Below are 16805 nucleotides of genomic sequence, written 5' to 3'. Positions count from 1 at the left end.
TACCTCTTCCCAAAGCTTGTAAAATCTCATCTTGCATATAATTTGCTAAAAGTTGTAACATTGCAATCACTATTGCAGTGCATGCTAGATAGCTTCAGAAACAGCAGCCTTAAAAAAGCAAGTAGTAATAAAAATTTTTAAATGCTAATAGTTGCAAATATTGCACTTTCTCATAAAAATAATTCTGAAGAAGGAAGCCAACAAACATTTGCCTTTTCCCTTATTGTAGCTTACACAAAAAAAGTCTGCATACTCCTGTCTCCAGGTGTCGGGTGAAATTCTGAAGGGTGCTGCAGAGATGGTGAGGGACATTTAGCTAAATATCCAGGCAAGCTTGAACATTTACATATAACTTCTTTAGAGATTCAGCTAGGTCTCAGGAATAAAGTTGGAGACAGGTATATTTTGGAAAAGTTCCTCAGGGAATTTCTTTTCCTCATTACTTTAACCACCCATATTCCAGAAACGTTGCTTTGTTACATTAAGATTTATGGGTGTGGTCACCCATTGTAGCCCCCTTGAGGACAGATGTCTTTAGGACCTAACAGAATAAACTTTTAAAGATAGGTTTTTACTGTGATAGTTCACTAAACTGATTTGCTTGCAAGTGTCTTTGCCTGCGGGGTCCTTTAGATCACCTTCAGCAGGTGACCAGATGGCTAACGAGAACAGTAGACCCTGGCTGGTTGAGGTCTAGCTCCTCCTCTTGCCCTTCCTCTCAGAGGAAAGAAAGAGGTTAACAATTGGCAAGCTGTCTTCCAGTGACTGCAACTGCCACCCCACAGCAAGGCTGCTATGACTGTTAGTTAATTCATTAGCCAATAGCGTAGTAACAAATAGAATATTTTCCTGTGTAAAACAAAAATGTTGCCCTTAATGTTTAATTTTTTAAAAGAAATGTATTAGCGACAATCAGAAGGTGCCTCATATTTGTTATGCAGCTTTTCTACCACTCTATTTCCACTGTTCTTATTTTAGGTGAAAAACAAAAACATACAGGTGTCATTTGTTTGGAGTCAAAGAAGACGAGATGTTCTAATATGGAAGCCTCAAGCTAAACTCCAGACTGGAAAGCTATGAGGCAAAGTAAAATAAAAGCCATCCCTATCCTTATCGGTCAGCAATGATGGATCAGCAGAAGAGATTGAGAAAAAGTGGAAATCAATGAGCTGCACTTTCTTTGTAACAGATAACAAGTTTATCCTAAATTCTTTGCAAACTCTATAAACTATTAAAAATGATGCCTAGCAACACCTTTATTTGATCATTATCTCAATAAAATGGGATTGGCATCTGCACACTGTGGTATATGTAATGATTAGTCAATGGAGACCTGCTGTATAGCACAGGGAACTCTACCTAATATTCTGTAATAATCTATATGGGAAAATAATCTGAAAAAGAATGTGTGAGTATACATGTATAACTGAATCACTTTGTTGTGTAGCAGAAATTATCACAGGATTGCAAATCAACTATACTTCAATAAGACTTTAAAAAAAAATCATTCCATCAGTAAATATTTAAATATATGCATTTATTCCATAAAGCTATGAAGCTATTTTTTTTCCTTGGAATTCATTAAATTCTATATTTGCTGTTATACTATGAATTAGCTTCAGATTTTTTTGTTTCCCATTTATTATTAATATTTTCTTTTTTATTAAACAGACTTTTATTATTTTATTTTATTTTTTAATAATAATTTTTATTTCTTTTCCTTATAGCTGTTTTAGTGTTCTGTCAATTTTTTACTGGACAGCAAGGTGATCCAGTCACACATACATGTACACATTCTTTTTTCTCTCATTATCATGTTCCATCAAAAATGACCAGACATAGTTCCTAGCGCTATACAGCAGGATCCCATTGCTTATCCATTCCAAAGGCAATAGTTCGAATCTATTAACCCCAAATTCCTAGTCTATATCACTCCCTTCCCCTCCCTCTTGGCAACTACAAGTCTGTTCTCCATGTCCGTGATTTTCTTTTCTGTGGAAAGGTTCATTTGTGCCATATATTAGATTTCAGGTATTAGTGATATCATATGGTATTTGTCTTTCTCTTTCTGACTTACTTCACACAGTATGAGGGTCTCTAGTTCCATCCATGTTGCTGCAAATGGCATTGTTTTGTTCTTTTTTATGGCTGAATAGTATTTCATTATGTATATATACCACACCTTCCTAATCCAATCATCTGTCAATGGACATTTGGGTGGTTTCCATGTTTTGGCTATTATGAACAGTGTTGAAATGAACATGTGGGTACATGTGTCTTTTTCAAGGAAAATTTTGTCTGGATATATGCCCAAGAGTGGGATTGATGGATCATATGGTAGTTCTATATTTAGTTTTCTAAGGTACCTCCAAACCGTTTTCCATAGTAATTGTACCAATTTACATTCCCACCAACGGTGCAGGAGGATTCCCTTTTCTTCACACCCTCTCCAGCATTTGTTATTTGTGGATTTATTAATGATGGCCCTTCTGACTGGTGTGAGGTGGTATCTCGTGGTAGTTTTGATTTGCATTTCTCTAATAATCAATGATGTTGAGCATTTTTTTCACGTGCTTGTTGCCCATCTGTAAAATTTCTTTGGAGAAATGTCCATTCAGGTCTTTTGCCCATTTTTCAATTGGGTTGTTGGCTTTTTTGCTGTTGAGTTGTGTAAATTGTATATTTTAGAGATTAAGCCCTTGTCAGTTGCATCATTTGAAACGATTTTCTCCCATTCTGTAAGTTGTCTTTTTGGTTTTTTTTTTTTTTTTTTTTATGGTTTCCTTTGCTGTACAAAAGCTTGTCAGTTTGATTAGGTCCCATTGGTTTATTTTTGTTTTTATTTCTGTTGCTTTGGGAGACTGACCTGAGAAAACACTTGTAAGGTTGATATCAGAGAATGTTTTGCCTATGTTCTTTTCTAGGAGTTTGATGGTGTCTTGTCTTACATTTAAGTCTTTAAGCCATTTTGAGTTTATTTTTTTGCATAGTGTGAGGGTGTTCCGGAGGATATAGATTGAGTCTGTATTTTTCTACTTGTGAGACAGGCTGGATATTGGCATTCATTCATGTCTGGGGAGAAGATGAACTTAACTATACTTTTGATCAAAAACCTCTATCAACTTAGTTTAAATCTGTCTGTTGTGGGAGTTCCCATTGTGGCACAGTCAGTTAAAAACTTGACTAGTATCCATAAGGATGTGGGTTTGATCCCTGGCCTCTCAGGGGCTTAAGGATCTGGCATTGTGAGCTGTGGTACAGGTCACAGATGCGGCTCAGATCCTGTATTGCTGTGGCTGTGGTATAGGCCGGCAGCTCCAGCTCTGATTTAACCCTTAGTCTGGGAACTTCCATATATTGCAGGTGTGGCCGTAAAAAGCAGTAAATAATTAAATAAATAAAAATTGTCTGTTGATCTGCCAGTTATCTGGTTATCACTTCTAGTGAAAAGAGTGAATTTCAAGCCTTTCCTGAATTTTTTTATCATAATTAAAATATTTCTGATTAAGCAACAACAATGGAAAAGGATAGGGGGATTGTTACATATCCTGAGAGAGTTTAGTATCATAAGTTTTCCAGTGAAAATGAATTTCTATTTTTATATTTTCCTAATTTGTCTTTTATCTTGGATCCAGAGAGAAGGAACTCTGTGCTCCTAGGTCATTTGGGAAAAATAATTAAAAGTCACCCCTCCTCTTTATTGTTTATTTTCCCCCCTCCAGTCCTGGGTAAGATTTTCTTTCTTTCTTTTCTTTTTTTTTTTGGTCTTTTTGCCTTTTTCTGGGGCTGCTCCCGCGGCATATGGAGGTTCCCAGGCTAGGGGTCTAATTGGAGCTGTAGCTACCGGCCTACGCCAGAGCCACAGCAAAGCGGGATCCGAGCCGCGTCTGCAACCTACACCACAGCTCACGGCAACGCCGGATCCTTAACCCACTGAGCAAGGGCAGGGATCGAACCTGCAACCTCATGGTTCCTAGTCGGATTTGTTAACCACTGCGCCACAATGGGAACTCCATGGGTAAGATTTTCCATTTCAATCAGGACTCTAGAGGTAAGTTTGCAAGCAGCCCTTCAAGACTAACCACAATAAAGATCAACAAATTGAACTCATAGAATGAATAGAAAATAGTAATATTAAATCCATGGAAAATATTCTTAGCACACATTCAAAAAAGGACAACACTGAAAATGTAGAAAAGATATACCTCCTTAATTATGTTTAACAGAGTTTGAAGAAATAAATTCTATAAAGAGCTATTTTTATTGAATAGGAAAAGACAGGATCAAAAGAATGGACCATGATGTGAACACTGAAATAGATCAAATAAAATTAACACTGAAAACAGTAAAAAGTAACAGCAAGTAGAGATTATCAGAAGTTGTGTAGAAGATAACTGAGAACGAGACAGAAAAAGGAGGTAAGCAAAGTGTCTAGAAAAATATGAGCAAAGATGGTCAGAGTGGGGGATAGAATATGGAGAGCTACTTTATGAATAACTGAAGTCTTTAACCGTGAAGGACAGATATAATTAGTGATAAAGTAAGACCAAAAAACCTTCAAATTTTCAGAACCAGAGAAGAATACTTAAGTCAGATATATAGATCTCACCGGACTCTGCAAAAGCCAAATAAGCAGTAATTATCATCAAAACACACCCACTAATTAAGCAAAATCAAAATTATACATGTTATCAGTTTAACAAGACAACTAGTTCCAAAAGGCATGGAAAGAAAAAGGTCTTTCCTTTCTTTTCTTTTTTTTTTAAATGATTTTTATTTTTTCAATTATGGTTGGTTTACAGTGTTTCATCAATTTCGACTATACAGCAAGTGACCCAGTCACACATATATACATTCTTTTTCTCACATTATCCTATATCATGTTCCATCATAAGTTTCTAGATATAGTTCCCTGTGTTAGAAAGATCTTTCCTTTCTACCTCAGTTTTCATTCCTCAAAGGGTAAGCACTTGAAATTTGTGACAGTTTTTGACTGGATGCTATCTAAATATTTATTATTCTTATTATTCTTATTTTCTGCTTTTTAGGGCTGCACTTGCAGCATATGGAGGTTCCCAGGCTAGGGGTCTAATTGGAGCTACAGCTGTCAGCCTACGCCACAACCACAGTAATGCAGGATCCCAGCTGCATCTGCAACCTACACCACGGTTCACAGCAATGCTAAATCCTTAACCCACTGAGGGAGGCCTGGGATTGAACCTACAACCTCATGGTTCCTAGTCAGATTCGTTTCTGCTGTGCCACAACAGGAACTCCTGTAAGTTCTAAGTATCATACTTACACTGCTATTCTCTTGCTTTTAAAAATGTTAAATATTATCTATTGACTCCTTGCCATGAAAGATGAAAACTGAGTTATCTCCGTCCTTTTCAATATGCACCCACTTACCTGACATTTATTCTTCTCCTTCTAATAAAATTGTTATACTTTGGAGTAAGATCAATGTAAAGTGTTATTTAATAAATTTACTTAATAAAAATAATTTATTTCTAATTATTTTAACTAGGCTGCTTTATTACTTTGTTAGCATCTGCTCTTTATTTGCAAGTGTATTACAATTACATAAAAAATAAGCCCAAGCATTTTCAACCTATTCATTGTACTGAACTATCATCTGTGGATCTGCTCAACTTGTAAGTCCTTATCCTTGGTGTATATATTTTTAGTTTTCTATGTTCTCTTTTAGAAATTCCTAATGTTTGGACATTGGGTGTCATGGACTGATTATCAAATTTTCTCAAGTTCTTTCCTTCCTTTTTATTTATTTATTTATTTATTGTATCTTCTAAGAGATTTTGTTAATGTTATAATGTTATAATTATACATATGTTGCCTTATTTCTACTTTCCAAGAGTTTTTGTTGTTGTTGTTTTCCAAATAGTCCTTTTTAATGTGTTTTGTTCTTGTTTCATGCATATATAGCACTGTCTCATTAATTAACAAAAGAATTTTGACATACCACTTGGCTATCTGTACTGAAGTCTTTTCACTCGGAATTCTCTTTCTTTCCTTCTTTCTCTCTTTCTTTCTTTTTCTTTCTGTCTTTCTCTCCTTCTCTCTTTATGGATCTATTTTGTTTGGATGAATATTTTCCAACTGGGGCTATTCTCAAATTTCTCATGGGTGACTGCTAATATTTATAAGCTAGGCACTAAAAAACTGATGAGGAGGGGATTACTAATCAAAAGACAGATTTTCATTTCACAGCCTGTTTTTATTATGACACATATTCCCTAAACTCAGCTTCATGTCCTCAAGTCTAGAATATCTTTGCTTTATTCTCTTTATAAATTATACATCCATATTTGCATAGGGTGGGACTTAAGCAAATGCAAGTACCTGACTTAGGAAGGGAGTAGGGGGTTTGGAAATTTTTTTACAGTAGGCTTTCAAGCAATATAACTATTTCCAGTGCCAGAGATACTCTCTTTTCAATGAAATTGGTGCCTCCATTGTTGAACTTTTCTGGTGGGCTCTGTGCTTATAACTGTCCCTTCTTTGGTCTATCAGCTTCCTCAGTTCTGCTGAGGCAACTAATTGAAATCTCCTTACTTTACTGCTCCTCCAATTCCATTGCCCTCTGATTCCCACTGTGATGGATGACATAATAGTAAAGAAATAAGTTCAATTCTTACCCTTATTTAACTATAAATTTAAATGTTTTAACTTAAAAGAAGAATCCTACAGTTACTAGTCTAAAAAGGGCAAGGGAAAAAGAAAGGTAGCTTATTTTTATTACAGTGAGAAATGAGGATAGTTTGGATTTGTCTTTTGCAATTATAGATTGCTTTGTCTCTATTCCAAGGCCTCTTTATCCTTCATTTTTTATGTTTACATCTTAGATAATGTCAACTCTCTCCTAAATTTCTTCTTCTTCTTTTTTTTTTTTTTTTTGGTCTTTTTTGCCGTTTCTTGGGTGGGCCGCTTCCTCGGCATGTGGAGATTCTCAGGCTAGGGGTGGAATCAGAGCTGTAGCCGCCGGTCTACGCCAGAGACACAGCAACGCGGGATCTGAGCCAAGTCTGCGACCTACACCACAGCTCACGGCAACGCCAGATCGTTAAACCACAGAGCAAGGGCAGGGATCGAACCCACAACCTCATGGTTCTTAGATTCATTAACAACTAAGCCACGACGGGAACTCCTTTCCTAAACTTCTTGATTAAATGGAACTCTTAGGTCAGTTAGGTCACATTTGTGAGTTACTAAGGATGACTCTCTTCCACAAAATAACTTTAAGAGTCTGACATTCTGTCCTTTAGTAATGAAATATACATTTTTTGTGTCCAGAAGGCTTTTAAAATTTCACAAATTCTTATTAAAATGTAAATGTCTATCAATGGGATAACCTCCCAAGCTATTAGCAATTCCTATGGTCAAGAAAGCCCAGAGCCAGAGGAAAGTGCATTTGATCACATATACAGGCCTTTAACATCATAGAATTTTTTGGTTTTGGCTTTTATGTTGTATTACTTTAATTAAACTGTTTGTTTCATGATAATGCTTTGACTTTTGATATCACTTTTGGCTGCTATTACTCCAAAATTTGGTTTCTAATAGGGTTTATCCTTTTGTAGCCTTTTTCCTTTGCTTTTGTCACTTTTTCCTATCCACTTACGTAAACTTTCAAATTGAACTGTCTGGGGAATTTTTTTTTGGGGGGGAGGGGGTCTTTCTGTCTTTTTAGGGCTACACCCGTGGCACATGGAGGTTTCTAGGTTAGGGGGTCCAGTCGGAGCTGTAGTCACAGGCCTATGCCAGAGCCACAGCAAGGTGGGATTCAAGCCGCATCTGTGACCTACACCACAGATCATGGCAATGCCAGATCCTTAACCCAGTGAACGAGGCCAGGGATCAAACCCATGTCCTCATGGATGCTAGCTGGGTTTGCTCACTGCTGAGCCACAACAGGGCATTTTGAAGTTTTTGAATGATTTGAAAGTCATTTTAGGCTTAATTGTTCATGTTTTCCCTCAACCATCAACTACTGGTGAATGAGCTATCTCACTAGATCATGGATGATCTCTTCACTCTATTTTATATTCCCTGAGCAGTCATTCACATAAGTCATGTTAAGATTATTTATGAAATAGATTTGATTCCTTGCTACCACTCTTACTCATTCCTAAATAAACATCAAATTACAATATCAGCATTGCAGAAAGAATAAGGAAAGTCCAGCTTTAAAGTAATGAATACAACAAAGTGTTAATTTAAAATATTAGCAAATTATCAATCCAGTATAAAGTTGCTTAAATTTAAAATCTCTGTGTCTGAGGAGTTCCCATCATGGCTCAGTGGTTAACGAATCTGACTAGGAACCATGAGGTTGAGGGTTCAGTCCCTGGCCTTGCTCAGTGGGTTAAGGATCTGGCATTGCTGTGAGCTGTGGTGTAGGTTGCAGATGCGGCTTGGATCCTGTGTTGCTGTGGCTCTGGTGTAGGCCAGTGGCTACAGCTCTGATTAGACCCCTAGCCTTGGAACCTCCATATGCCATGGGGGCAGCCCTAGAAAAAGGCAAAAAGACAAAAAATAAATTAAATAAATAAATAAATAAATAAAATAAAATCTCTGTGACTGAAAGGGAAAAGTCTCTGAAATCAGTTGCTTTAGCTCATGAGGATAAGTTCTAAAGTGTATTTTTCTATTATGTACTCACAGATATTAAGTGTTTTTTTTTAATAGACTCATTTCTTTGTGCAAGAGTACACAACCAGAATTCATTTAATCTCTTTTTCAATACAATTCATAGTTTAAAAATATGTTCAGAAGGGAATTCTGCTTTTTCCTTTAAATTGGAAACATGTATCATTTCCTGAGAATGGTGTTTGTAGTGCTGTGTGTGTGTTTTAATGAAATGGAAATGTTCAGAAAATTGTGTCTATTTATTAGGGGAAACTAAAGATTGGTTTAAATAGTATTATGATTCTAGCACCAGGTTTATATTTTTCAAAGTCTAAGTGAAATTATTTTAAGAGGTTATTTGGTTACCTATACCTGCCCTGAGAGTTAAAATATCCTTGCCTTGATTTATTTCTGTGTTTCTTTCAAAAGCACCTGGTTTTTGACAAATTTTTTTTTTTTTTTGCAGCCGTGCTTTAAAAAGAGCTATGCTGTGGTCAACAGCTCTGAACTGGTTCTGACTTGACCACAGCAACAAGCCTGCACAGATGAGACTGGAGGTGTCCAAAAGTTACCTTTGTTTCAATACCATGCTAAAATCTCTGCCCAAGGAGGGGAGGTTTGTACTTTAGGTGGCGCAGTTTGTGCTGTGTGCCATGTAATGTGGAAGACCGCTCAAGCCCATCTGCCCCTGGCTTTCCCTGGAAATCTCTGCCCCTTTCCTAGAACCCTGATGAAATGTCTGCCTCCTACCCTTTACAATGCCCTTACCCCCTTTCCTTTGGAAAGAAAGTGCTATTTATTTACTTATTTATTTTTATCTTTTTATGACTGCATCTGCAGCATATGGAGGTTCCCAAGCTAGGGTCAAATCAGAGCTGCAGCCACAGCAATGTGGGATCCAAGCTGCATCTGAGGCCTATGCCACAGCTTGCAGCACTGCCAAACCCACTAAGCAAGGCCAAGGATTGGACCCATATCCTCATGGACATTATGTCTGGTTCTTAACCCTCTGAACCACAACAGTAACTCTGAAAAAGTGTTTTTTAGAGCATGACCCCCACTTCTTCATTTCTTGATCAATGAATAAAGTTTCTGCCCTGCTATACTGAACTGGCTTCATTTGATTGGCATTTTTAACTCCAGTGTGCAAGGGACCCATTGAGGGGTCGCTGATCTGTAGAAGATTGGAAATATCACATGAATTTATTAATTAGGATGTTTAGTTAATATTTCCTATGTGTGTAAAGTGAGAGTGATTCATTAGATTATTAATCTACACTTTAAATAAATGTAACATCAAAAACAAGTAACAATGTATTCTACAATGCATTTTCCATATTATAGCAAATGAGTAGGTTTTCCAATTTTCTATGCACAAATTCCTCATTCTTTTAAAAAATTAAAAAATGTTTTATTATAGTTGATTTACAGTGTTGTGTAAATTTCTGCTGTATAGCATAGTGACCCAGTCATACATGTATATACATTCTGCTTATCTTAAATTTATCTTTGGCTTTATCAAATCTAGGAAATGTGAAACATACAAGAGTGAGCTAGTCTTAACTGTAACTTCAAGATATCAATAACCATATATCTTTTTTATACAGCACCAATTAGAATCACCTAACTTTCCAACTTACCAACTGTATGGTAAGCTTACTTTGAGATCATCACTACATCTACATTTTTGAACCCTAAAACAAAGCTCATTAAGAGTTAATAAAGTATTCTTTATATGGAATATTTACAATATGTGTTGCTTAACTAATTAAAAATAATGATATAAATAGCACTTTCATTTATTTAGCTGTTCATGAACATTGCTCTAAAATACGGCTCAGAAAAGTCTATGGATTTAACTACCTCAATTATGCCTTAATGCAGTTAAAATAAACAATTAACTTTTCACCGTAATTTTGCTTTCACATTAACATGAATAAATAAATGACTTTTTGTTATACTTAATGAAGTATAATAAATCACCCCTTTGCTCTCATATATATAGATGCATGTACATATCTATATGTGTATACTGTATATTATTTATACAGGTGGACATAAATGTATAATTAGCTAAAAAATCCAGACTTCAAAGTATAAATAACCTAAAATTCTAGGGCCTCAGTCTTCTTTATAGTATGGAACTAATATTAAATATTTCGCTTGCCTCTTGCAAGAATTTGGTAATCGTCAATGGAGATGCTACATATAAAAACAATCTAAGAAACGAGAAATGGAAAAGTCCCATTAAGTTCATAAAAAGTATTTTTATAACCAGTGTACTATGCTAAATATACATTTAAGCATCCAAAATTAATATATTTAGATACATATTTTTTTTCCTGTGACCTGGTAGATGACCTTTAATTTAGCTGAAAAGGCTTGACTAAAAACAAAAATTTCAAATATAAGCCACTGTGATATAAGGTCAGATTAAAATTAAAATATACATAATTACCACAACAAAATGAAAAGGCAACCCATTGAGTGGGAGAAAACATTTGCAAATCATATATCTGATAAAAGGGTAATATCCAAAATACATAAAGATATATATATAACTCAGTATCAACAAATCAGACAACCCAATGAAAAAGGGCAGAATATCTACATAGGTATTTTTCAAAGAAGATATACAGATGGCCAACAGGTACATGAAAACATATTCAACATGATTAATCATTAGGGAAATGCAAATTAAAACCACCATATCACCTCACCAACCTGTTAGAATGGTTGTTATTAAAAAGATAAGAAATAACATGTGTTGGTGAGGAGGTAAAGAGAAATAAAAATAAATTTTTTATTTAAAAAATTAAAAAATAGAACTACCATATGATCCAACAATTCCACTCCTGGGTATTTATCTGAAAAACAAACAAACAAATCACCATCTCAAAAAAGATAAATGCACCTCTATGCTCACTGTAGCATTATTTACAGAAGCTAAGATATGGAAAAAACCTAAGGGTCTATCAACGAAGGAATGGATAAAAAAAATCTGTCCTATACAAAACCAGACAAAGATTCTACAAAGAAAGAAAATTATAGGCCTTAATGAACATAGATGCAAAAATTCTCAACAAAATAGCATACTCAATTTGAGAATGGTTAAAAGGATCATACACCATGATCAAGTAGTATGCAAGGATGGTTCAAAGTTTGTAAATCTGTCAATGAGATATGCCACATTAACAGATGGAAGAATAAAAATCATATGCTCATCTGAACACATGCACAAAACTCTTCTGACAAAATTTAACATTTAAGATAAAAAACTCTCAATAAAGCAAGTAGAGAGGGAACATACCTCAACATAATAATGGCTAAATACAACAAACCTACAGCCAATGTTATGCTCAACAGTGAAGACCTGAAAGGATTTCCTCTAAGATCATGAACAATACAAGCTTGCCCACTGTTGCTGCTTTTATTCAACAGAGTATTTGAAGTACCAGACACAACATTCAGACAAGAAAAATAAATAAAATGAATACAAATTGGAAAGGAAAAAGTAATATTGTTACTGTATACAAATGATATGATACTACGTATATACAATCCTAAAGATGCTACCAAAAAACTATTAGAAGCAATAAATGAACTGCATTTACTCAATTCACATATTCAGTTTTAAAGTTGTAGGATAAAAATTAATATGCAGATATCCATTGCATTTCTACACACTAACCAAAAACTATCAGAAATACAAAGAAAACAATCCCATCTAAAAGAACAAAATACCTAGGAATAAATCTAACCAGGTAAAAGACTTGCACTCTTTTAACTATAAGGTATTGATGAAAGAAATTGAAGATGACAAACAAATGAAAAGATATACCACACTCTTGGATTGGAAGGATGATTATTGTTAAAATGACCATTCTCTCCAAGGCGAATCTATGGATTCAATGCAGCCCCCTTCAAAATACCAATGATGCTATTCATAGAACTAGAACAAATAATTCTAAAGTTTGTTGGAAACACAAAAGACCTAAATAGCCAAAGTAATCTTGAGAAAGGAGAACAAAGTTGGAGATACAATGTTCCCTGATTTCAAACTACACTACAAAGCTACAGTTACTATAGCAATATGGTATAGGTGCAAAAACAGACACATAGACAAATGGAACAGAATAGCATCAAGAAATGGACCACAGTCACACTATCAATTAATTTAAGAAAAGGAGGCAAGAATGGGGAAAGACATCCTCTTTGATAAATGGTGTTGGGAAACTGGGCAGCTACATACAAAAGAATCACACTAGACTACTTTCTCACACCATATGCAAAAATAAACTCAAAATTAGTTAGAGTTAAATGTGAGACCCGAAACCATAAAACCCCTAGAAGAAAATATACTCAGTATGCTTTTTGACATCAATTTTAGTCATATACACACACACACACACACACACACACACATATGTATGTGTATATGTGTGTGTGTGTGTGTGTGTATATATATATGTATGGATATATACATACATGAACACATATATTGGATGTTTCCTCAGGCAAGGGAAACAAAAGCAAAAATAAAGAAATGAAACTACATCAAACTAAAAAGATTCTCACAGTGAAGGAAGTTACCAACAAAATGAAAAGGGTGCCTATTGATGCAAGAAGACATTTACAAATGATATATGCCATAAGGGGCTAATATAAAAAATATACAGAGAACTCATATGATTCAATATAAAAAACAAACAACCTGATGAAAAAATGGGCAGAGGATCTAAATACATATTTTTCCAAAGAAGACAGAGAAATGACCAATAGGCATATGAAAAGATGCTCAACATCACTAATAATCAGGGAAATGCAAAGCAGAACCACAATGAGATATCATACTTCACAGCTGCCACACCTGTCAGAATGACTATCATCAAAAAGGCAACAAATAATAAGGTTGGCCAGGATATGGAGAAAAAGGGAATCATTGTGCACTTATGAAGGGAACATAAATTGGTTCAGCCACTATGGAAAAAGGTATGGCTATTCCTTAAGAAATTAAAAATAGAACTACCACATGATCCAGCAAATTTACTTCTGGGTATTTACCTGAAGAAACAAAAACACTAATGTGAAAAAATATATATGCATTCTAATGTCCATTGTTGCATTATTTACAATAACTAAGATAAGGAAGCAACCTAATGGATGAATGGATCAATCAGTGGATGTCCATCAATGGACAAATGAATAAAGAAGTTATGATACATACACATACCCCACAACACAAAATGGAATATTATTCAGCCATAGAAGGAATGAAATCTTACTATTTGTGACATCAAGGATGGATTTAAAGGGTATTCTAAGTGAAAGAAGTTAGATAAAGACAAGTATGGTATGATCTTTGTTATATGTGGTGTCTAAACTAAACAAACCAAGCTTATAGATACAGAGAAGGAGCGATTGTCAGAAGCAGGGCATGGAGGAAATGGATGAAGGGAGTCAAAAGGTTAAAAAAAAACAACAGTAGTAACTAGAACTGGAGGAAGACAGTTGGGTTGAATATATTTGCATATACTGGGATAAGAATCAGAGAGCAATTCAGGCAAATAGATAGACTCCTAAACAAGAAAGGTGATATATATTTAAATCTGGAACCATCAAGAAAAATTTTCAGGAAAAAAAAAAAAAAAACACCTAAAATTTATCGACACATGTTTTTTGCACATGCTGTGTTAGCTACTAAACCTGACAGCAACCCAATGGAGTAGGAGCTATTCATCCTATTCTACAGGTAAGTAAACTGAGTTGTAATGAATGTAAGAAACTTCAAAAGTTGTACGACTAGTAAATAGTGCCAGGATTCATCCCTATTTTATATCTGAAATGCAAAGCCCATGCTCTTTTGTTATGCTGCCACAAAAGACTGGATAGTAAATACTATCATTATAAGGTTCTATTATGTGTGCTTGTGCCTGTGTGTGTATGTGTATATGCGTGGTGTGTCTATACGGGTACATGATATGTATAATATTTACATTGTTTTTTTTTCTTTTTAGTGCTGCACTTGTGGTGTATGTAAGTTCCTGGGATAGGGTTGAATCAGAGCTGCAGCTGCCAGACTACCCCACAGACGCAGCAATGTGGGATCTGATCTGTGTCTGTGACAATGACAGATCCTTAACCCAGTGAGCAGGGCCAGGGATCAAACCTGCATCCTCATGGATACTAGCAGGTTTCTAAACCAATGAGCCACAACAGGAATTCCAATATTTTATATGTGTCATAACATAATGTAAATTAATAAAATATAGTTATCAACAATCTATTTCAAAAGAAGCAAATTAAAAAGAAATGTTGATTTTTTCAAAAACATAAGCCTTCATATTAACTTACAGGATCATTTTAGAGAAAGTATAGTCAACAGGCTTGTAAAGAAAACGATTTTCAGTAAACATTAAAGAAGTTACCAATATTTTTATTTGTAAGAATTTCTGATTGATTTAATAAGCAATATAGAAAATCTTTTAATAGCTTTACTTATTATTAAGAAGAGAGAGACTATCTTACCTATGGTCATAGGCTTAGAAATATTAATAGCAATTATCTTTGCTGATAGGCCTGGATGTATCTCAAATCATTTTCCTCATTTTGTGCCTATGTTTCAATTAGCTACTATTTTCTACATCTTGACAGCTGGGTTCACTGATGAGGTTAACTAAGTCTTTGGATTTTATTTGTTATTAATCTATCCCTACTCATCTTCATTCCCATTTGTCTATTTCTTTTCTTGTGATCCATTTTCCCACTTTCAGTCTCTGGAACACAGAAGTCCTGGGTTTGCAAGTTTGTTTTGGGTCATTGACCAGATTGATGAATCATCTTTAAGTGGAAGCATCTGTCCATATGGACCTAAGCAGGCTGGCTGCCCATCTAAATTATTCTCTTTCTTGGATCTCCAGTAATTGCCTGCCTTGTTTTGCTAGAATTGGCATATCAGACACTAATTTTCTTCAACCTTGCCTTTATAATACTGCTATTCTTATGTATTTTCCTTTGTGACACATATTTAGGCATCACACTCTTAGCATTATAGATTATTTTAGTTTAGATGTCATAAAACATTTCCTTAAACACTTTAGTGATCAGAAGCACACTATCTACCAAGGAACTCAATTCCATTTTCATTTATTCTTTTTGTTAGAAAATTCTTCTTTATTTTGAGTCAAATTCAACTTCTCTGTAGTTTTTTCCCTAAACGTCCTCACTAAAAATAAGAATAGTGCTTATGCACTAAAGACAATAAATGGTAGCAGTTATTATTATTTATAACTCAAAAGTTTTCAACTGAAAGATTTTTCTCGCCATAGAGAATAAAAGTGGAGATTAAAAGCTGAGGCTCAGAAAGTGTAAGTAACTTGCCAAAAGTTCTAGATGGTAGATTGTGGTTCCGACATCAACAAATGGCATTTCTGTTTTGTTATTTTTTCCCCCAGTGATCTTGATTTTACCCAATCACACTGTAGCCACTCACTCCCATGGGTTTAGTCTTGACATTGACAAAAACTGCAACTCCTACATAATCAATTAGTCACCCTCTAAACTTCACTTCCTGTGCCTCCATGTAATTCCCCCTAGAGCCATCTCCAACAAGTCTTAGACCACATTAGAACTATCAGTTTGTAAGTTCTACTGCTTTTGCCCTATCATTCATTGTCCTTATATGTTTTCTTGTCCCCAAACCAGCTTAAAATTTATGCATAATCATAATTACACTTGTATATACTCTCAACTCCTTTACCTCTCTCCAGTTTACCATACTTATTTGACAAAATTCCAGCCCAATTCTTCATCAATCTAACCATAAATCTATATAGCTGAGTGTGGCTGGATTAAAAACCTCAAAATCAAATCAACTAGTGTCCCTTTAATGGTGTCTGGGAATCATACTCAGTTTCTCTAGCTCATTCTCTTTCCTACTATCTCAGATGATTTTTAAATCTTTTCCTTTCTTTCTTCAAGTGTACAACTTTTTATAATGCTCGGTTTCAGCAGATGACCTTAACTACCATTCTGTGTACAAATATTCTACTTCCTGTTTTGTTACTATGAGTGAATTTCCTCTGTTCCTAGCTAAAACCAAGTCCTCTATGTGCACCTTAAATCCCATCTGCCCTTGCCTACTCAAGGACCTCTCCTTT

At 35.1% G+C, this 16805-nt stretch overlaps 1 protein-coding gene across 29 annotated transcripts in view; it reads right to left on the bottom strand.

The window, feature by feature from the left end:
• Window positions 1-16805, bottom strand: part of GRIA4 (glutamate ionotropic receptor AMPA type subunit 4) — a 362056-nt gene that overhangs the window by 189936 nt on the left and 155315 nt on the right. The gene's annotated exons all lie outside the window — the stretch shown is intronic.

The sequence above is a fragment of the Sus scrofa genome, chromosome 9 (assembly GCF_054392235.1).
Source record: "Sus scrofa isolate SSC_HxYL_T2T_F1_AM1 chromosome 9, Sscrofa_HxYL_maternal_Yorkshire_Landrace_v2.0, whole genome shotgun sequence".
NCBI lineage: Eukaryota > Metazoa > Chordata > Mammalia > Artiodactyla > Suidae > Sus > Sus scrofa.
The sequence above is the reverse complement of the archived record's forward strand: the minus strand, read 5'-3'. Positions and strand labels throughout refer to the sequence as shown.